Source organism: Cinclus cinclus, chromosome 1 (genome assembly GCF_963662255.1).
Source record: "Cinclus cinclus chromosome 1, bCinCin1.1, whole genome shotgun sequence".
Taxonomy (NCBI): Eukaryota; Metazoa; Chordata; class Aves; order Passeriformes; family Cinclidae; genus Cinclus; species Cinclus cinclus.
This window is the reverse complement of record NC_085046.1, coordinates 85478039-85501028: the sequence shown is the minus strand read 5'-3', so window position 1 is coordinate 85501028 and position 22990 is coordinate 85478039.

Sequence of the window (22990 nt, the reverse complement as noted above, 5' to 3'; positions counted from 1 at the left end):
ATTCTGAAGGACTTAAAACACAATTTGCATACTTTGGAATGGATATTGTCCTACATTACACCTTTCAGCTACCTTTTAAATTTCTTCCAGGCTAACAGTGCTACAGATATAATGTATCATAAATTCTACAGTGTATGTTGCCGCATACTTGCAATTCAGCTAGAATGTCATTTTTCAATCTTAAATTAAAGAATAAAATACAGCCTTTCTGAATCCATTTTAGGTGATTTTTAGACTTCCAGCTGGAAGAGATTGACCATCTTGACTTTATCTGCTACATCTTTACATGGAAATGTTTAAATCCCTCCCTCAAATAGACCCCAGCCTAACAGCCTAAACATCGTGATATTGTGGATTTAACTTCATATACTTAGTTATCTTAATGGATTTATCATCACTGATGAGCTCTCCATCAGAGGTAACTCAATATTTTTATGCACCAAGGAACATGCTGACAGGTTTATACAGCTTTGCAATACATTGTTGTTGCAGTGGCCTCTGGTCTTGACATCTGAGTGGTGTGTCTTCCACAGAGAAGGAAGAATAGGAGGACAAAGAAGGAAGAGAAAATGAGAAATGGAGACTTACTTCTTATCACACTTTTTTCCAGATTATGTAATTATCATTATTGGTGTTGTGTTTTTTTTTTTTTTGTTTTTTTTTTTTTTTTTTTTTTTTTTTGTTTAAGTTAAGTTGTACTTCGCTTTACTTCCTTAAGCACTGGGTTTGGAAATTGTATACAAGGGTTTCTGGGAAGACAAGCTTTGGTATTTGCAATGGCTTTGATTTCCACAGTGTGCACAACATTCTATTTTATATTTGGAGCATCTGTAGCTATGGTCAGTTATTATTTTGCTTCTCAAGGTGACATTCTAAAAAATTGTGTGAGTCAAGGTTATATTTCATCACTGTGCAAAGCATAGGTGGTAGTGCATGCTCTTGATCAAAAATATTGTTTACTCTTAGTAGTAAAATAAATGAGATCAGAGAAGATAAAAGGTGCTGCAGTAATCGAAGATGGTATGTATATATTTATCCTAGGAGTTTGCCTAAGCCAACAAGTTACATCTGACTCTTTGTGGCTTTAAATCCTAGATTACTAAGGAAATATTCACTTATTTTTTTCTTTGGAAGCATATCTTCAAAATGCCTATTCTTTCCTATGAAATTATGTAGAAGGATGTGATATTAGGCAGAGGATATTTAAACTGCTAAGAGAATAATTATTTGGAAAAGTTACATAGGTCCTGTTTAACAAAATAGTTTTTCCAAAGGTGTAGAGATTTAGTACACTACTTACACGGGTTTCTATAACAGGTAAATCTCCTTCATTCCAGTTTTACTGAAAAGGGATTTTTTTCCCTTTGGTGTATACTGTGGTTTTAATCAGTTGTCTCTAAAACGACTTCGCTATAGTCTTAAATTCGTTAATGTCTGTCCTGTTTCTGGCCCAGGATAGGGTAAATTTTTGCAGTAGCCAGGAGGTGGCATGGCTAGGAGGAAGAGGTCATCTTATATCACCTCATGCTTTGCTGGGGCCAGGGGAAGGGACTCCCTTCCAGGAAGAAGGGGTTCCTTCTGGTTGACAAAACTTGTCAACCAAAGGCAGCCACCCAATATTTTCTATTGTTCTTTGGGTTTTCTTTTTCCTATGTGATTTTTCTCATACCCTCTGTCACTAGTCTTTTTGCTGTTACTGTTGGTTTTCTTATTTCATAGGTGTTTTCAGTAAATTGTCCTTATCTTAACCTGTGATCTTTGCCTTTTTAGCCTTCAGTTCTCCGCTCCAGTTGGTTGCAGTGGGAAGGGGGAGGGGAAAAGAAGAGAGCAGGAAAAAGAGACAGGAATATACTTTTGGAGAGTCTCCATGGATGCATGGAGATGCATGGATGCATTTCTCCATGAACTGGGAAATATCATTGCCAAACCATGAAAATGTTACGGAGTTGAAATGAAAAGTTGAACATTCAACAGAATGTTGAAGATTCTTCTGCTGCGGTTAATTGTGTAATAGCCTTTTTACTCATGGCTTACATAATTAAAATCCCTTCTTTCTGTTTATTTATCATGATAAGCATTTTATTATCAAATGAAAAGAGTTATACTTGCTCCTTAAAATAGTGCAAGGCTTTCAGGTCAGTAAGTTCTAAGGCCATAATGTTTAAAGGTGTCTTTTCACTGGCTTTCAGAATTTTTCTGTGTGGGTTAGAAGCATTAAAAGTTTAAGAAGCTAGGATACCAGAGAACAATAGAACTTGTAACAGCCTGTGTGATATATTGAACAGATATTTTTTAAGGTTTATCTCCAGACCTATGAGAATGTAAAATGTTCTTTGTCAGTTAAGGATCTTAGGAGAATAAACAGACACAAATAAACACCAACAACAAAAAACACGGTTTCACAGTTTGTTCTATCTAATCTAGTTTTGACAATATTTTACTAGAAGTGCATTCTTTTTTATTATTTTAATGAATGCAAAGACAACACAATAGAGCTTCATTACTTATGAAAAACAACCCAAAACTGCAGCAATATACACTTGATGTCTTAGTGAAAATTAGAAAACCTTTCACTCCCATGTAATTTTTTGAAGTGTGACTGAAGCAATTTTGCATTGGGTTGGGTTGCAGTCTCTGTCCAGTGTCTGGAAACAATTGCTGGCAGATAGGTAACAGCAGTGTATTTGACAGCAGATGTGAATTTGTAGATTCACACATGAAATAAATTTCTAAACCATATTTGCAAGAATATTTTTATATCTGAAATTGTTCTATATATAGTCCTTGTATCAAATGTTAGAAACTGTCAGACTGCAGGACTCAGTATGACTTACATAAGCACATTTTTTGCTTTAAGAAGAAAGTAAATTACAGCCCTGTGCATGGTACTAAGATATCCACCCAATTAAAATAATTGGCTAATTGTAATTATATTAGAGAGACCTGGAAGACTGGTTTACAAAAAGAATTAGATAAATTAAATATGTTCTGGCTAATCAGATGTCCACACAAACATTAACTTAAATCTCAAGGAAGGCAGATAATTATTTAAGGATAAGAAAGAAAGTCTTGCTTGTTAAAATAATTAAATGTTCACTCTAAGTAACAAATAAGTTTCCTGGATTGAAGAATTAACTACAGGAAGCAATGGAATCAAAATATCCTCTATACTCAAAATCTGTAACATATGTAAAAGCAGTCTTGGGTTGAGATGAAGGCAGCCAACATGATACTGGGGATGATCAAAGTAGTGCCTTCTGCAATTTTCACTTGTTGCATTGGTTTTAGACAAAGATCCTGATCAATTTTGGCATGGGAAATAGCTAAAAGCAAAAAACCTGTTGATCTTGGGCTCAGGTTTAAATTATTTCCTCACATCACACGTATTGTGCTATGTGCTACGTGTTTTTATACACAAAATGAGACTCAATACAGTAGGATACTGTATAGGGAGGAGATGTGGGAAAGCTGGTTCCACAGTAATTTCTTTAGCAACAGAGGCCATTTAGGCATGTGAACAGTGTTGTTTTGCTACTTACATTTGCTGTATTAGTAGATGGGATACAGATAATTCTTTAGTTCCTCATTAATGGTCTTGATATAAAAATGTTACTCATTAACTCGTCCTATCTGCCCAACTGATAGTTGAAATAGATGAGCTAGGTAAATAGCTGGAAGGTTTAACATGAACAAAGAGAAGTAATATGCACTGCAAACTGTAAAACTGTTATTTCATTGTTCTTAAAGAATCATTGAATATTGCATCTGTAACAGAGTAGATCAGCAGTCTTCCAAAATTCAGAAGTCTAGGCTGAAAGGCATGGTCTGTGAAAGTTTTGTTTAGTACCCCCTAGTCAGTCCCAATGACAGCAACCAAGCTCCAGATTCTTTGAAAATGTACCTGTGTTCCATTAGCTCCAGAAGCAGGAAAGCTTGAACAAAATCTATAGAAAGCAACAATGCTTTGGAGAAGAAGTGAAACTGGAGTCACATGTGTACAAACAAGATACCCACCCGTGTTAAATTGGTCAGAGGAATTCAAATGCACATTGTCATACTGTATAACTGATAATGTATATAGTCACTGGCAATATTAATTTTATGTAGTTCTAACTAGTAACTCTTTATATCTAGATTAGAGAGTACTCCTTTATAAAGAGATTGTGTATTTAATGTGCACTGATTAATCATGTTGCTGTATCTGTTTTTAGAATAATTAGATGCTTCACAAAGACAATAATTATGTGGCATAAAAACCCCCAAACTTCTAATGCGCTATAGGAGAGAAGAGTTTTTCATATTAAACTAGTTTTGTTCTGAAGATTTACTGTACATAGAATACAAATTTTGCTAATCCTGACTGGTTTTTACTCAATCATGAATGATGGTAACTACACAAGATTTGATATGTAGAATCCAATACCATTACTGCATATTAATTTGCATTTTGGATTTGTTCTGTAGTGAAGAGCTCACCAAGATGAAGAATTCAGGTATTTGCAGATTATTTGTTTCATTTGTCCAACCAGAGCATCACAGCAGAAAGCAGAGCTAGGCAGAGACTGTATCATGGCAATCACTGTGAATAAGGAAAACAGACTCTCTGAAAACTTGTGCTGATTTGCTCCTAAATTACAGTGCTTTTATTAGTTATAAACAGTGAAAGGTGTAGGGGCTGCTTTTCCCCCTCCTGCATTGACTGGGTTTGACCAGCTGGATGTATAATTAAGCCACCCTTGGCTTCCTTTTGAAATCTTGGATGCTCATTCTTGTCAGATAGGCAGTTGTTCTGTTCCCTATAAAGCTGAACTCTAGACCATCTCTTCTTCCAGTAACATAGTAAATATCCTTGTTCCTATCTTTTATCCTATATGATTTGCACTAGAGTCTTAAAAAATGTGCAGGTCAGTTCTAATAATTCTAATTCCTGATGTTTGGCTGTTTTTATGGACAACAATGAAAGCAGGACGGAAAAAATCTAAAGACCCTTTCTCTGGAAAAAGGGAGTTTATAGAAAAATGAAGCTTCTCCAGAGAGGAGTAATATCATCTACACACAATCATCTAATATTTTAATAATTATGCCTTATCACTTGCTGACCATACTTGCAGTGTAACACTTGGAGCTACCACTATTGTTTTGGTTTATACCAATGACTACTGCATAATATATACAGGTTTAATTATATGAGCCAGAATATTTCAAAGTACATGTGGTGTTGTCTATGATCCTAAACTTTGAAAAAGTGAGAAAAATAAGAACCCAAATAACAAATTTATCTCCAGCTCTTGCAAGTAAACTGAGATTTGACAAATGGTAATTGCTTACTGTAAGTTCTGTGACAGGATTTTTCATACAATCATAGTGTTGTTTAGGTAGGAAAAGGACTTTAAGATCATCAAGTCCAAGATCAACCTACAACCACCATCATGTTCGCCATCAAACCCTGTCTATTATTGTCCTATCCACAGGATTTTTTAACACTTGAAAAGTGATGGTGACTCCACCATTTCTCTGGGCAGCCTGTTCAATGCTTGATAACCCTTTTGTTGAAGAAACTCAATACCCAATGTAAACTTTCCCTGGCACATCTTGAGGCTATTTCTTCTTATCCTACCACTTGTTATCTGGGAAATGGAACTGATTCCATTTCACTAGAACCTCCTTTCAGGTGGTTGTAGAGAGGGATAAAGTCTCCCCTGAGCCTGCTTTTCTCCAGGCTGAACAACCCCAGCTCCCTCTGCCACGCCCCAGACAATTTGTCCAGACCCTTCACCAGCATTGTTGCCCTTCTCTGGACTTGCTCCAGCACCTCCATGTCCTTCCTGAACTGAGGGGCCCAGAAGTAGACAAAGCACTCAAAGTTTGACCTCACCAGAGCAGAGTACAGGGGACAGTCCCTGTCCTGGTCCTGCTGGCCACACTGTTACTGATACAAACAAGGCTGTCATTGGCATTCTTGGCCACCTGGGCACAGGCTGGATTATGTTCAGCCACTGCTAACCACCATCCTCAGGCATCAGACATTTTCCACCAGGCATCTTCCTGGCCACTCTGCTCCCAGCCTGTAGTGTTGTACTTGTTGTGACCCAAGAGCAGGATGTGGCACTTGGTCTTGTTGAACTTCAGGCCGTTGGTCTCATCCCATTGTTCCAGCTTGTCCATATTCCTCAGGAGAGCCTTTCTGCCTCCCAGGAGATGAACACTCTCTGGGCCCAGCCATCCAACAAGTTTTTACTCAGTGAGGTACTGCAGTTCTCTCAAGGTGTGTTCACAATGCCAGCACAAGCACTGCTCTGTCATGTAAGCAGTGATCAGAATATGCAGGTTGCTAGGTTTGAGCATATCACTTGTTTAAAGACAGAGGACAATTAATTGTGTAGATAAGCACATATTTCCTGCAGGTTTTAGTTATATCAAGGATCTACTGTTGGGTTTCATAACATAAAATCAACCTTTTTCATTTCAATCTTCAGTGTTCTATCATTTTGAAGGAAGGTGAGGCCTCTTCTAGACTTGTCATGTGCCCGCATTTCTGAGTAATGTAAATTAACCAACTTTTCTTTCTGTCCTTCTGTGGATTAGTCACAGGTTTTTTTATAGAGACCTCCAGATCCTTCAAACCATCAATGGAAAATAGAACACAGGAAATCAGTATTATTGACTCACAGTCCTAATCTAGGGTCTGCAATATCATTTTATCTGTTTGCCTTGCAATTATTGACTTTTTCTGTATATCTAGAATGTTTTTTTCCTTTCTTCTATCTAGAGTTTTTGAGATCAGATTTGTAAATAATTTCAAAGTAAAAAAAAAGTTCTTTAAACCCTTAGAAACGTACTATAGCTAATATTTGCACTAATCTCTGCTGTGTGACAAGTGTCATTATACAACAAAAAATAGACCACTTTTCCTTCTTGAGGCAGGTGAATTTACTGCTATCTGTGATACCAAGCAACTTAGGTTTATTAAATGATGGCAGTGCTTCGAGGTGCTAATCTACTGAGGAGGTAGGTACTGATGTTGTTAATGTCTCTCTGAGGTACATCATGGTAGGTTAATATCAGACATCTGGGAGTTGTGCTGATGACACAGTGAGGAAGAAATTATTAGCAGGGGCAGTTGTCCTCCAACAATGTTCGTTGAGCATTGCTGTGGTCTATGAGGACACAAAGAGTCCTGTTTTATTATCAAAATTGGGTTATAAAATTTCTGTGCAGTTTATAAAAAAGTATTTTTGTTCCTTAAACAACGGGGTTGAATTGTTTGTATTGAAATAAAACACTGCTGTGAAAAGCTAGTGGGTAGCTTTAATAATATGCATCAAATCATGTAAATATAAATGGATACCCTAGGGTATGAGCTGTAATCAATTCATCAGAGATTCCTAATAATGAAGCAATTAATTTGATATGGGTAAAGATATCACTTACCTTCCAGAGCTGACAAGTTGCATTTCAGTTCACTCCCTTGTCACTTCTTCCTTCCCTCCTCTTGGCACAGCTGAGTTTTACTCACAGCCATATGTGTCAAACCCCCCATCTGTCAGAGTGTTGGCGCTGCCTGAAGAGACGCTACATGAACGCTCCTATCTAAGCAGTTTAACCAGAACTGGATGCATGCCATGCACTGTCACAACTGTGTACAAAACTGTTTGCCTTTTATGTCATGCTTTTCCAAAGTAACAGTGCCTGTAGGAAGGCAAAAAAGAACTAAGCCAAGCCAACCAACAAATTCAAGCCCCAGTGTGCAATGCAGTTGCAAAATATATCACATCTCTCAGTAAAGAAAACAAGAGCATGAAGGAGAATCTGATCATGTAATTTAGGTGGTAATGAGATCATTGTTATTTCAAAGCTTATGCCATGATAACATATAAATCCAGAGACTAAATCCTAAAATAAGATTGATAATTGAGTACAAAATGTAGGTGTGCAGAGTTATTGCTAATCTTCTGGACAAACACAATTGTCATGTGGAGCTGCTATGCTAAAACAGCTTGTATCTGTGGTATAATAATATATTCAAGTATTCCCCAGCTGTACTGGAAGTCGGCATAGGTATGGTCTTAGCCAGCCTTTTTTTATATCAGCAGTGAGAATGACTTTGGCAGGTGAGTTGACTGTAATTGGCTGTGCTCAGCACCTTAGCAGATGTGCTCAGCACGAATTGGGATCTGACTATTTTGTCTATATGAAGCAAAACCCTGCAAAAGCCACTGGAGGTTTTGTTTGACTAAAGTTTCCAAAGTGGCCACTGGGTCTGCTTGCACTAGTAAAAAATATGTAATTTCCCCCTGTATATTATTATTTTTTAAATTCAGAAGTATTCTTAGTCTAGCTACTATTTTCTGTGCTGAATTAGAAATATACTGAGTGAAATATGGCATGTGTTGAATAAGATAGGTCCACCTTTGCAATTGTACAGGTTTAAGAATTATGTAGAATGATGTTAGGTGATGTGACAGCAGGGGTTTATCTTTCTTGTAAATGACAGATTTTAACATACTTGCTAAGGAATTTATTTCTAAGGAATTCTCTTTTAATTCTACTACCTTACAAGCCTGTTCCAGCCTTCATGGTGGCAGTTATCACAGAATCACTGAATGTGCTAAGTTGGAAAAGACTCATCAGGATCATTGAGTCCAACTCCTGGCCCTGTGCAGGACATCCCGAGAGTCACACCCTGTGCCTGAGAACATCTTCCAAATGCTTCTTGAACTTTGTCAGGCTGGTGCTGTGACCACTGCCCTGGGGAGCCTATTCCAGTGCCTGACCACCCTCTGTGTGAGGAACCATTTTCTGATATTCATCCGAAACCTCCTCTGACTCAACTTCATGCCATTTCCTCAGTCATAGTTGCAGTTATGGAAAGAAAGAGGTTATACTTGCATAATATGTTTGTAATTTTATCATGCACTTAACCATTATGTTTTTGTGTAGTAATAGAATGTTACAATTATTTTGGATTATTTTGTTGTTTAAAACAAATATATAGAAGGACACAGATCCAAATAGTACGTATCCTGAAGTACTATATCCTATAATGAGTAATGTATAAGGTGGTAGGATTTGAAGTCTCTGAATCCTTCTTGCCATTTGGGAATGCATTATTGCTTCTTCACCAGGCAATATACTGGATTGGTTTCATTTTGTCTGCCTGAATTAAGTTATGAACAGAAGGTAATTGAAAGTGTATTGCCAGATGGATTGCCTTTGAATGTTTCCAGATCAAGAGATACAGCCTGAATCTAGCTAAAAGTAGAAGGAATATTTTCAGTGAAGTTTGGCAGTAGTTGGTAGAAAATGTCCAACAATTTACCTAATTAGTAATAACAGTGACTGAAATAAGTGCCAGTAGAATGAGCTGTATTTATAAAAATCCACAAAGTATGATTTGGCATCTCCTGCATAGCTTTGCTAAATGTCAATATGAATGGAGGGGACTCCACTCATAATATCCAATATGCTGATCAGATTTCTTGTTGCTCTTGAAAGGCTCGTATCCTTTTCCTCTGGCTTAGCTCCAGGGCAACAGGTCTTGTACTAGGGCTAACATGGGGCAGATCATTGGTTGCAGAAAAATGATCTTCAAGAAGCATCACATCTATCATCATGTCTGGATCTGTGAAGTTAATTTCAGTCCCATCACTCTCCGGAGACTCTTTTCTCTGCATGCATGTTTTGAAGGCAGAATTGGTTTTCAGGCCTACAGCTAGTTCTTTTTTTAATAGGGAAGTTGTTTAAATGCTGGATTATAGTTGATAAATAAGTAAGTTATATCAGACTATATAAATTGTTGGCTATTATGAGAACTTCTTCTTGCCATATATATGAACTTTGTCGTACTTGAAAGAGTTTTCTATCACAATATGCAAATACTATTTAAAATCAGTTTTTCTGCAAAGTAACATTGCCTGCATGTGGTTATTCCTAGACATTCTTGCATTGAGGACCTAACTTTCCCCTCCATTATTTTTTCTGAATTAATTTACAATTGTTTGTGTTCAGAAAGTTTATTTTAGCTTGTTACCTAAGAATCTTATCACATGGCATAAGAGAGCAGTGAGTGGCCTTGTGCCCATTACTTTTGCTCTCTGAAGATAACTTTATAAATTGAGCTGTACTGTCCCTGTTCTTTTCTTTGGCTTAGCTGTTTCCTAAAATATTTTATTTTAATAATAATGTATCTAATTTTACTTGCTATGAGTTTATCTAAAATGTGGGAATAGGCTGAATTCTTTCTAACTCCTGCCTTGTTCCTATTTTCTCAGCTCCTATCTCATGTGGATTTAACACTTTTCTATTACCCTCACAGGCTGTGAGATGCGTTAGTGCATTAGGTTATGCAGTTTCCCATGTAAGTGTTAGATAAATAAGAATATGTCTTCACAAAGTCCACTTATGCCTTATTTAAATTTTGCAAGTGTTGCAAAGGGAGAGAGAGAAGACAGTAGTCAGGAGACAATTTTTTTTTTTACCAGATCTGCCTATAGATTAAGGTAAAACCGATGAAGCAGAAGAATGTCTATGGATCCAAAAATCTCAACATGGCGGTTTTCAGATTAGAAATGATAAAGTCTTCTTTAGATCCAGCAATCTTTATTTCTCTGGGAATTTTGGAATCGTTTCAAGTATTGTTGCTGGCTTTCTTTATCTAAAGAGATGATTTTCTCATAATTTAAACATAAGGTGCCAGAAGAATTTTTCTTCAATGACTTCATCTTCAGTAGAAACATTTTTCTGTGGAAACAGACCTTCATGCTTGAAAACTAATAAACAAAATAAATAAACTTTTAAAAAACCCACAGCCCACAAAGCTCTCTAAACTATTGAGGACTTTCAGGTTTACGTAGATCTAATCATAGATGGTTGTAGTTATTTTTACAATATATATGATCCCAACATGATCTGCGTGGAAATACTTCTCATTTGCCTGGTGTCATCATCTTTTCAAAAATCAAGGCCAAGGAAATTAAAAGCAAACAAACAACAAACTTTGAGGGAAAAGCCCCTTCAAAATCACCCTAAGAGCTTTCTGGTTGAGAATCCTAATGAACTCAATATATTAGAACTCATAGAAGGACAGAAAAAAAAAAGTGAAGCTATTGGCAGATACAGCTGTGAGTTTCACCTCAATGTGGCAGGTTAGCATCACCCTGTGAATGATAATGGATTAAACCTGAAGCTAGGAAATGCTGTCATCTCTCTTGTGACTGGGAAATCAAGAAGGAAAAACGGCATTTCTGGTATAAACCAGGCAGTCTAACAACTTTTACGGATAGCAGAAAACTCATTCTCACACCCAGGAGGTGTCTGGGAGCTGACAGCATTTGTGTCAGGTCAGGTATTTCACAGTTTTGTATATTTCTTTTTTTTTATTATTGTGGTATTGCTCAGTGTTTTGAAAAATTTCAGCTGTCTATTTCTAGACTAAAGGATTCATACGTTAATGGTTAATAAAAATAATAAAGGTCACAGAGAGGTAAAATACTTTCCAATAGAAAGAATACAGAGCACCAGATGATGCAGGTTTAATGTTCATAACAAACCCATTTGTGTAAGATTTTTTAACTTACACATAGCTTTTAAGTAACTTGTGCAATCCTTTGCTTATTGTGGATTCTTAGGACTTATGAAAAATATATACATAATTTCCTAAAATCAGGAATCTGTATGTTTTCTTCCTGTACTGGCTAACACATTGCTTCTGGCTCAAGATTTCACTGACCTGCAAATTGGAAAGTATTCAGAGGGAATGGAAATGTCTGCTTTTTTCTTTCTTTGTTCCCAAACTTCTGCCTAGCCATCTTCTATTGATCACTGCTGGAGGCCAAGGACTGGGATAAGCATGATTTTGGCTGAATGTTGTTTTGCATCAGTATTGCATCTGTAAGGCTCAGACTCACCAGGCTGTTGGACAGAGGATTTGGCAAGGTCTACAGCAGCATGTAATTCCATGAAGTAGGACAGGATCTTTAGACAGGAGTTGAGAACACTACATAGAACATCTAAGGTACACATTACTCAAAGTTTGTTTTTTTTTTTTAACTAGGTTTAATCTAATAATCTGGGCTGAATATCCCCTTCATGTGTGTGATCATGATGTATTGGACTCAGTAATAGGGAATAGATTGTGGTTTGTGTACTCCTGAAACAGAGCTTCCAGTTTGATTACCTGCAGACGTAATCTAATTTGTGCTCACCCAGTCTATCCAGTGTGCTGGACCAATGTGCAGAAAGAAGGCACAGCAATGGATTTGTTTCAAATTCACACTGATATTCTGAAACAAGATAATAATGTAACTCAGATCTGCTTTGTCTGCTTCTCGCAGAAAGACTTTTCTTTCCATTTGTATAGCTGGTAATGGCTTCTGTTTCAGAATGTCTCTTCTATGATATGTGGGGCTGATCTGATGGCACAGCTGTACAAGTCCAGTGATTAGTTAATTAGCATTATTAATGTGTGTATTTAGCAGGCATGCTTGCAGAAATAAGATAATTAGCTCTGTTGGATAATATTACAGAGCAAGTTCGTATCAAGTGTTGCTGAAGTCCATCCTTTTTCTTGGTGACACTGAGGAGTTTTCAATATGACGCAGCTCACTGAAGAGTCAAGAACAAATTCAACCACATGATGATGCGTATGTTTCCTGCCTGCATTTTTAAATTACATTTCTGTCACATAACAGAAAAATATCGGCAATACAGGCACTGCAGACCAGGTCTGCAGAAGCTGATTTACATTTAGGTGGAACAATACTGCTGTCCTGAGGCAGTAACAGAGGAAAGATCTTCAAGGGGGCACTGAAGTGGAGGAAAAAATTATGAGGCCATGAATTCTGGAGAGACAGGGACCAGAGCAAATTTCTTTTGGCTTCTCTGCAGGTAAAGAGGTTGGATTTTCCATCTACTTTGCAGAGCAGGCTGAATGGTTTGGGAATTGGATTGATAATCAATGCTTGTGGCATTGGGAGGAAGAATGTGGATGCCATTTCTCTGAGGAGAAGAGCTGGTCAGTTATGTTTTGCCTTTGCCAGCAACTCCTGGTGAGTTTTTGCAGTCACCGAGGTTGCAGTACAAAACTGGTCTGTGGGATCTCATCAAACCACAAATTATGGCATGCTTATGTGGTAGGAATGAAGGGTCAAAAAATCTCACTTACAACTTCTGTTCTTTTGTCATTTTGAGATATGTTTGTCCTTTTGAAGGAAGGTTTTGGAACGTTTTATTTATGGAAATAGTCATGTACAAACATGCTGAGATTTTTAAAGCATGGAACGAAACACATGTCCTAATTATCTGAAATAATGGGAATTATTAGGAGAAAATACTTTGCTTTTTTTTTTTTACACAAAATCACATAGCTGAAGCAATAGCTAATGATTTCCATCATCATAATAAAAAAAAGATAATGTCATGGCATTTGTTGTCCTTCCACCAACGAGCGCAAAATCAGCATCAAATTCATGCCAGAAATATGTATTTTCAATTTAAAAAAAACAATGTAAGTTTGTGATTAAATTTCATCCATTCTGATAAAAATTCTTTATGCAGAACGGATTTTATTTCTCTTATTTTTTTATTTTTAAAATTATGTATTTAATTCTGAATTTTGAGGGAATCAGAGCTGATTTAAGGTAGACATATTTAAGTACTTCTGTGTGACACATCCCTACTGCTTGAAACCTGTGGCAGTTTATTATAATTTATTTTATGTAATCTTAGATTGTTTGAGTATAAACAATGCAAACTGACTTTTGGTGGTTGTTTTAGGGCTTTTTTTGTAATATAGTAAAATAGTACTACATTAAAGAGTGGGCTAGTCATGTGAGATGATAAATCTCACAAATCACATCAAAAGACTTTCTGCAAAATATTTTTTGCAAAATATTTTTTATAATCAAATGTGTTTATTATCAACGTTACTAAAAACCTTCAACATCTAGAGTGGAATTATTTTGTCTGGATAAAATGGGAGAAAAGTAGCAATCAGGTTATGGAGGTTTAGCGTTATACACTAAAGCAGTACAAGATGTAAAACATATAAAGGCTAAACTCTAAGGCATCACAATCCTTTATTCAACAGCACAGGCAGAATTTGCAACAACATCCAGCTTGTAGTATAAGAATAACTCTGAGGTTTCTTTAAACTCAAAACTGACACATACCACAGGCATAGTCTAAATAATACCTTGTTCCTAAAATATTTTCCACGTTAGACTGTTACACTCTAATGATTATAACTGTACTTCACATACAAATACTGTCATAATGTAGTGGTAAAAGAGTAGGTCATGCATATATAAGTTTAAGTTAATTCTAACTTTCAAAAAATAACCATTTACAAGTTTATTACCTCATTTGATGCAAGAATGAGTCTTCTTTTCCAGTAATGATCCTTTGAATGACTTAGGATCACACCCATACATTCTATTGGACAAAGCCACCTGTAAATACTGGGGGTTGGTGTGTGCTTCCGTATGGACTGTGACCATATAGTAATCTCTTCCTTTTACAATGTATGATAATCAGCTAAACATTTAATACATAATAGTATTGTGAGTCTGTGTAATGGAGCAGAATGAGATACTTTTGTTTAAATAGGTAATTTTTGGTTTGCTACTGAAATTCACCTTGCTTTTAGTGCAGTCACATGTTTTGGGAAAGTATTTCTGGATGTTTGAGCATGACAGAAACTTTGCAACTTTTTGGGGTAAGTATTGCTCTGCTAGGAATTAAATTAACTTCCATTAGTATTTAAATTATAAAATGAAGGAAAACAACAGAAACTCTAGTCCTAAGTGAAACTGTAACTGCTGTTTCATGGAAGAATGAATTTTAAATATTTAATGCTAACAAATTTTGTGTTTCTCTGTTAAAAAGGGCATATTTAATCTAAGCCTGAGGAGATTTTTTAGAAAAATACCAAGAGAAACTTGAAAAATTAATTTTAGAACAGGGCTTTTAGGGAAATGGGAGGAAAATGTTTTTAGAACTTATTAGAACTGCCTTTTTGCCCCAATCTTTTTTTTTTTTTAAGTAGTGATTGTATTGGATTGCTATCTGTGTCATAAAAGAGATGAATTTGAGAAATACAGGAATCAATTTGGCTGAACTAGAGCTGAAATGGCTCCTGAGTCTATACCTATTAAAACTTTCACACATCCACATTTCCAAACTAATAGTTGACATCACCTGCCCTATCCCAATGGAGCCTGTCAAGAGGAATAAGAACTGGTGTAATACGACAGCTCCTTTTAAGTATATGAGGAAAAGTGTAGCTGCTGTTGCTTCCCTTGATTGTAGAACATGGGAGCCAATGGGCTGCATGGAGTACAAGACAAGGCCTTGTCTGAAGAATACATTGAGGAGGTAGGAGTGAACTGTCTGCAGGCATTGCACATTTAGTGAACTACAAAAGAATTGGCAACATGACAATGGTGGGGAGGGAGAAAGAAAAAAATAAATGAGGAAAAAGGTATGTAAAAAGATGCAAAGGGGGAGCAGTAAACACACACAAGTACAATAGGAAGGCATTAACCTCGAGGTCTTGCCTCTGATTAATGAGAACCCCATTGCTGGAGGCTGAAAAGGATACATGCAGTAATGCATATCACTGTGTACTGTTTACATTCCTTTCTATGCTTTTCTTGCAGCTTTTTGATCCTAGCTGTTTCTGGAATAGGGTGTTGAAATAGATGTTTATATGATGACCCAGGAAGGTTGTTTTATTCTTTCTGTATTTTGCAATAGTAGTGAGGAGACAGAAACCTGACAACAAACAATAAAATGAGGCAGCCTTATCATGAGCAAAATGTATTCTTAAAATTCAATTTCATGTTTGCTGCCTGAGGATGTGATTTGGAAATTGGCCAGAGAAATAGGAATCTCTCCCAAGTCTGAGTTTAGCTCTGGTCTAGCCTCAGGCAAATTATATCACCTTGCTACATGAATGACAAATGCAGAACAAAAAATACAGACCAGTCTCACCCAAGATACTGAGGGGGGTGCGTATATCAATGGTTATGTGAAGTGTATGTTGTGTGCTGTATAAAAATTATTACCATGATTCCAGTATTCTCAGTTGAACTCCTGATAAAACAGATACACTGGTGGGAGGGCTTCTGGGAGTCTGGTGTTAAGGTCTGCCTGCCACCAAAATGAAAGCAGGGTACCCTTGTGTCAAGTGGAGTTCAACTGTCTGCATTTATACTGCCAATCACAGATTCATAAAATTAAGATTTTTCTTAGCCTTAGTTAAAAATATTTCTGGAGTTCATTTCTCTTTGCTGTCAGACCAAATAACATTGAAGGTAAGGAATTTAAAATTAATTAAATTGGGAAGAGATGTGTCTATTCCTATAATGTCTTTTACAAATATCTTTATATGCAGGTATCATTATGTTCTTACATTTGTAAATAATATAAATTATTTAATGTATAAAAACTTTACATGTACAGATGGCTTATTTTAGGCAAATAAGAATACAAATTTCTTATACATGTAGAGACACACACATGTTAGTAAAAAAATTATGTTCATTTGAGGAAGAATGTGTTTCTGGCCTCTATCATCTTGTGGTATCCTACTAAGTTACTACTCTGGGTAAGTGCTACAGAAGGGGAGAAGAGCCCCAGGCACCAGTGAATGCTGGGGATCACTTCCTGAAATGCAGCTTTGCATGAAAGGACCTGGGAGTCCTGGTTGACACCAACCTGGACATGAGCCAGCAACATGCCCTGGCACCAAAGAAGGCATCTGCTATTCCAGGCTGTATGAAGAGTGCTGCCAGCAGGGTGAGGGTGCTGATCCTCTGTTCAGCACTGGTCAGGTCACACCTGGAGTTCTGAGTCTAGTTCTGAGCTTCCCAGTAGAATGAAACATGGACATGATGGAAAGAGTTTGTGGAGGGCCCATGAAGATGATTTAGACACTGGAGTATTTAATAGAAGGAAAGGCTGCAAGAGCTGCCACCTTTCAACCTGGAGAAGGGAAGGCTTAGGAGGAATAATTTTAGGGGTGTCTGAAGAGGGAGTGTAAGGAGGATGGAGCCAGGCTCCTTTCAGTGCATGTTCAGTGACAGGACCAGAGGCAAGGGGCACAAAGAGAAACACAAGAGTTTTCTCTGGACAGTAACAACTTTTACACTGTGAGAGTAACCGAGCACTGGCACAGGTTACACAGGACACATGTGGAGTCTTCATCCTTGGAGAAACTGCCATCTGATCATGGTCTTGGACAAACAGCTCATCAGTCTACCCAGACATAGTAAAGCATGTTTAATCAGGGACAAAGAAGAGCCTATGAATAAGTTTGCTTTGATTATTTGGAACAGTGCTCATATTTCTTCTTCTAAAGGAAGATACGCACACACTCATGGCTTTTCTCATTACTGTGTGACAGAGCAATGTAAGGGAAATAACTTGCAGTAGTTTACTGCAATAAAGATAGCCCCCTGATTTTTATAATACTAAATTGGCAATTTACTACAGTGGAAAAGAGGAGATGAAATCTTTTGTAAGCTTAATTTAAGGAACTGAAAATAATGCAAGTCATAAAAACAAATTTTTTTTTGAACAGGTATAAAAATTCTATAGATTATTTTACATTTGAGGGGAATGAACCAATCTGAGGAGTCCTCATTAACTTTCGAGGACTGTTTGGCTGGTAATGGAATTCATCCTCTAAAACGTTTCTTTTTGTCTTACAGACCCACCTGCCTGTCTCTGAACAATACAATTTGCTGTTGAAGGAAAAAGCTGTTTCTTTTGAATAGAAGCCAGGAGGAAAAGCAGGAGAAAAATAAGACAGGGAGAGGAATAAAGCTGAGGTTAGAGAGACAATATATAGAGTAGACAGAAAAGAAAAAAATAATTTGCCACAAAGAACAAGGAAAATTAAAAATTACTGGAGGGAAAAAACCCAGAAAGATGCATTTCCAAATTTATGGCATTGCCTTAAAAATATGCATCTTTTGTTTTATTGGAGACCCCGTAGTAATATTTAGCTAATTATTTTTTGTGTGGAGCTATGGATATCTTGATACTGGTTTGTGTCTCTCATCTGTCTCCCTCTGCCCTGCAAAGGCTTGGCATCCTTTTGCTATGGAAAAGGACGAGCCTGTGAGTCTGTGATTTATTAAAACTGACATTGTAATGATTGGGGGAGACTTTTGAGTGGAAAACAATGGATGCTGCCATTTCATGTTTTTGAAAATATAAATGACAAAAATTTGGAAACTTGAGAAGTTAAATCTAAATAGCAACAACATGTGTATTTTGAAATAAGAGTTTTGGTTTCTTTTTGTGTAAAGAAACTCAAACTTCTTTATTTATGAATAAAAAGTTGCAGAAAAGGGGTTTAAGTTTTTTTTTTTTAAAGATATACAATATTGTTCATCACTTGGAAATACATGATCCATAATATTTTACTCAGTGAAAAGCTATTCAGTAGTTTTGTTTCTCCTATATTTTTTTCTGATGCCCCTAATTTCACCAATTCCTTGTGCTGAAAACTACGCTTTAATTTCAACACATATTGAGAAACTGGAAGAAAATAGAAAGAAGTGTGTCTAATTCTATAAGGTGTTATGAATTTGTACTGTACATTCATAGAGGATGGGTATATACCACATGTCTTTGATTTTCTGTTAGAACCTGTTCAAGAAGTATTGTCCCTATTTATTTTTATTGCTTTCCATCATCACCCATGTATACCAGTCTTCAGCTAGAGATTACAATTTGTAGAATGATCAGCAGAAATAGAAATTGGTCATCTTATAAATTTTTGCATTCCTACTGCAATATATTTACATCGTAGGTATGGAAAGTGGAAATGAGTCAGGCAGTTAGAGTGAGTGCTCTCAAGTACCTGCACTTGACTTCAAGTTTTCCTGCCTAGATTCTCTTTCCTTAAATAATTGACCTAGAGTGTCCTAGCCTGTCTTAATGAAGGAACTAGAAGCACAAGCTACTCTTCCTGTTCATATATGTGTCTCTGTTTCCCTTCTTGACTACTCCCCTCCCCTCGACATCTCTTCCTTTGGAAGGCTGTTTCCCCATGTGCCAGAGGAGATCAGCAGAGGAAGAGTATTATCACCACTGAATAATCATTTGCTTGGTCTTTTGCCTGTCTCTAAAATAGTTCATAGTCTTAAGTTGCAGGATGAACTATGTACCTGACAAGTGTTCTTTGGAGAAGGCAAATATTCAACCTACAGCAAATACTGCCTATAGTGTTGTAATGAAATGAACGTATGATCTTGAAATTCTATAGATTTTATAAGTTTAAGTAAATGTGAATATTGTTTCTGATATTTTCTGTGAACTGCCTTTCCTCTTGAGAAAGAAACAGGTTATTTGGTACTGTAATACTCTAATAAGGGTGTTAGCTGACTGGGAAAAATGGGGGAAAGGTGATTTAGGCTTTGTCTATGTCTTTGTGTGCTGGTCAAAGGAGTCCTAGGGGAATAATCTACAAAGTAGAAATTAAAGACCTGTTATGAACGGGTTTAGTAAGAATGTACAGTTCTGTGTAACTGTCTCTCTTCAGGTTGCCTCCTGGAGTCTCAAGTTAACCACTGGAAAATTACTGAAAGTTAAATAACTTTCCATATGCTGCAAATCATGTACACTAATAAGCTGTCTTTGGAAAGGAACTCAAAAAGTTTTTTTAATTCATCCTCATGCTTTCACATAGATGTGATTTCTTTTGTTAATTCTAAAGAAACTCTTTGAAGGCAAGGGTAAACTCAGAACTTCATTATTTAGTCCAGGTGTATCAAATACACAAAATAGTCACCAGAAAAAAACCTGTTGAATGGGTTAGAGATGTATTTTTTGGTTATTTTTTGGTGTTAAGACCCTCTACAACTTTGTTTTTAATTTTTTTTTTTTTTTACAGAGTGTGATGGAGATATGAATGAATGGAAGTAGTGCATAATGTTCAATTTAAGTAAAAAAGTAATTCAACTAATTAATGTTTGAGGACTTGGAAGATTTATTTAGTATACTGGCATAAGAACTTATATTATGCAGAATTCTGTCCTTAAAAATCCCTTCAAGTCCTTCCTGGCCTTTGTACTCTCAGAGAAAAAGGTTTGCATGATGAATGCAGAGGGTACATTTGAATTGCAGTAACATCCCGATACCTCATTGCTGATGGAGTAAATGATAGTTAAATCACAGTGTGTGTCCAGTCAGTGTTCCAGCAAACACGAATTCCGTGACACTAAACAGTCACAGTACCACACAAGCAATAGGCAATGGTTTAGTTTGGGACTTTTATATTTATGTACCATTGCTTTTGATTCCCTAAGGAGTTCAAAATTTACGCAAAGAGTAACATTCTTTTTTTTTGTGGTTTCTCCTGACCCTCTTATAAATTTTGTTATTGTACAGTTTCAAAAATCTATTGGTTCTGAAAGTTTTGCTCTACTTAATAAAAGCCAAATGAGCCCAGCCCAATCTGTATAAGCCTCATGAATTTAGATGATCATTTTACCAAATGTTTTTGTGACTCTGTATTTATTCAGTGCTGGTACCAGCAGTGCCATTTAACTGCTTTATATTTCCTGGCCTACTCAATCTGATATATATTAAAAACTAGGTTGATGGGAATTAATGTTTTAACTTATCCAATGTGTATTTTTATTGCAGTTGGAAATGGATGTGCTGACACTTCCATGACCAAATTCTTTCTCGTATAAGACTGGTTTTTTAAGTTAAGAAAATCAGAAACAAAATGTATGATTTATATATATTTTTAGTACTTTTAAAATAGAATTGTATTCTTTTCAACCTCATTCTGTGTTTCACAGAGCATTGATTTGTATGAGTTAAGGCCCAATCCCAAATTTATGGAAATTTTTCTTGTATGCTTCTTCTTAAATGGATGTTCTGTGAGGATTCTGGCATGTGCAGATCCAGATGTGTAAGCAGTTGTATTTGCTTAGATCTATGTGGAAAAGTTTATGACAATGCTCATCACAATCTGAGGTTTTTAGTTATGGAACATGGCCTTCTTTCAGTCTGGCAGACTGCACACAGGACAGATAATCGGAATAAAGAAACATATTTTGTAGTGGTATTTCTGACTTTGTAACAGGCAAAATTACCTGCACAGTGCAGGTGTATTACTTCTTATTGTAGATGTTAAGGAAAACAGAGAAATATTTCAATTACCTTTTTTTCTTTTCTGCTTTCCTGGTGACACAGAGTACAGACATGACAGATGCATCAGGGACACAGAGAAATAAGGTGGGTCAAGATGGGCTCATCATGTGAAGCTGGGCACTGTCATCAGCTGTCCTACTGCCTCCTGCTACCTCCTGCCTTCCTCTTCTTCAGTGAGTATTCTGCCTCTTGATGATTTTAAGGGCTTGTTGTCAAGACTTGACAGTTTCAGATGAGACTTCAGGAAAGAAGATGCACATTTTGAACTGTAGGATACCAGGAGAGAAAGAGTTAAGGCTTAAAAAAAAAAAGAGAGGTCGTTAAATTAAACCTATCACTTGCTATGATTTTAGGTAGAAATTTAAGCATACATAAAAAAATCCATCAGTTCCATATATTATAAGAAGAGTGAGGCAAGTAGAATTATCTGTGTGCCTTAAACAATTGTTCAACATTAAATTATTCTCCTATGCAAAGATATGTATAGCTTGCATTTTTAATTTTTTTTTTATTTCAGAGCTGTGAGATTTGGTTAGTTTTCTGGTGTTGTAGTTGTTTTCATTGTTTGATTGTGGTTTTCTTAAGTTAGGACATCTGATTCACCTATGATAAAGTAAATAGGTGTATGAATCCATTCATGCTTATTAGATATTTTCAGAATATTTTCAGAATTATAGGACTATGAAAAACCTAAAGTACCTGCTATGAATTTTTGTCTTAAATTAGTGTGTAGTGTCTTTATTCAAAGAAGAAGTGTGGCTAAATTCATGGTTCATTTTTTCACTGACATTTTGAGCTTTTGGCTGCAAACTGGATTACATATTCATTGTAATATTTTTACATTGCTTTCTGAAAAATTTTGTTCAAGTTTTTATCAAACTGTGCATTATCTTGATCAACATCCTAGGAAATGCTGACATTTGTTTCCTCCTGGATGGAGGTTTCCAGAACTCAATATCTATCTGTAACTGATTTATGAATTATCAACACTCTTGTGAATAGATCACTTTCAGTGTTGCCTTCTGCTCCAAATTCTGATGAGAGTTTTTAGTGTTTTTACCATAAATTACTTTATTGTTATGGGTACTTTTGTAAATGCACTCTTGTACATTATTAAAGGGGGTGAAACGACTGCATATAATTTCAGAAATAACCAGCCACCATATACAAATTTCATGGTGGATATTATTGTATTGTATGTGTAAACAAGGTGCATGAGCAACCTGTTGATGATGAACAGGAAAAGAACTCCAAAGCTCTGGTTGAGATAACTACTGCTATTCAATTCTTCCTTCACACTGGTACTGTGATTTTGTGTGCTCGTGCTTTGTGATGGTTCATGCTTTCTTACTTTATGGAGATGACAGTGAAACTAGACAGACTGCTCCTCTGTCTGCTGTTTAAAGAAGGAGATTTATTTCTATGGTCCAAAAAGGGAAAGGATGTAAAGGTAAGGGCACACCTGTGTTCTACAAAGATAGTAGTAGAGTTAGACTATAGTGTCGTGACATGTGGCTTATATTGTACGTGTATAGCATTTATGAAGAATAGAAGCTGAAAATCTGGTATTTCTTTTGTCTTGGTCGTATTGTTGTCCCAGCTGTAATTAGGTAGGATGGTGTTTCTTTTTCAGTGCCTGCATTATCATACTTATTGCACATAAATTTTTCTTTTGTTTCGTTACTTACTACTCCTAGAAACTTGTATTTTCGTCTGTCTCTTTATTCCATATTGCCTCTGGTAACAATATCACAGAAAACTCTGAAGATTACAGTTTCCTTTACGCCTTTCAAAGGTTACAGTTCAGCTGTCATTC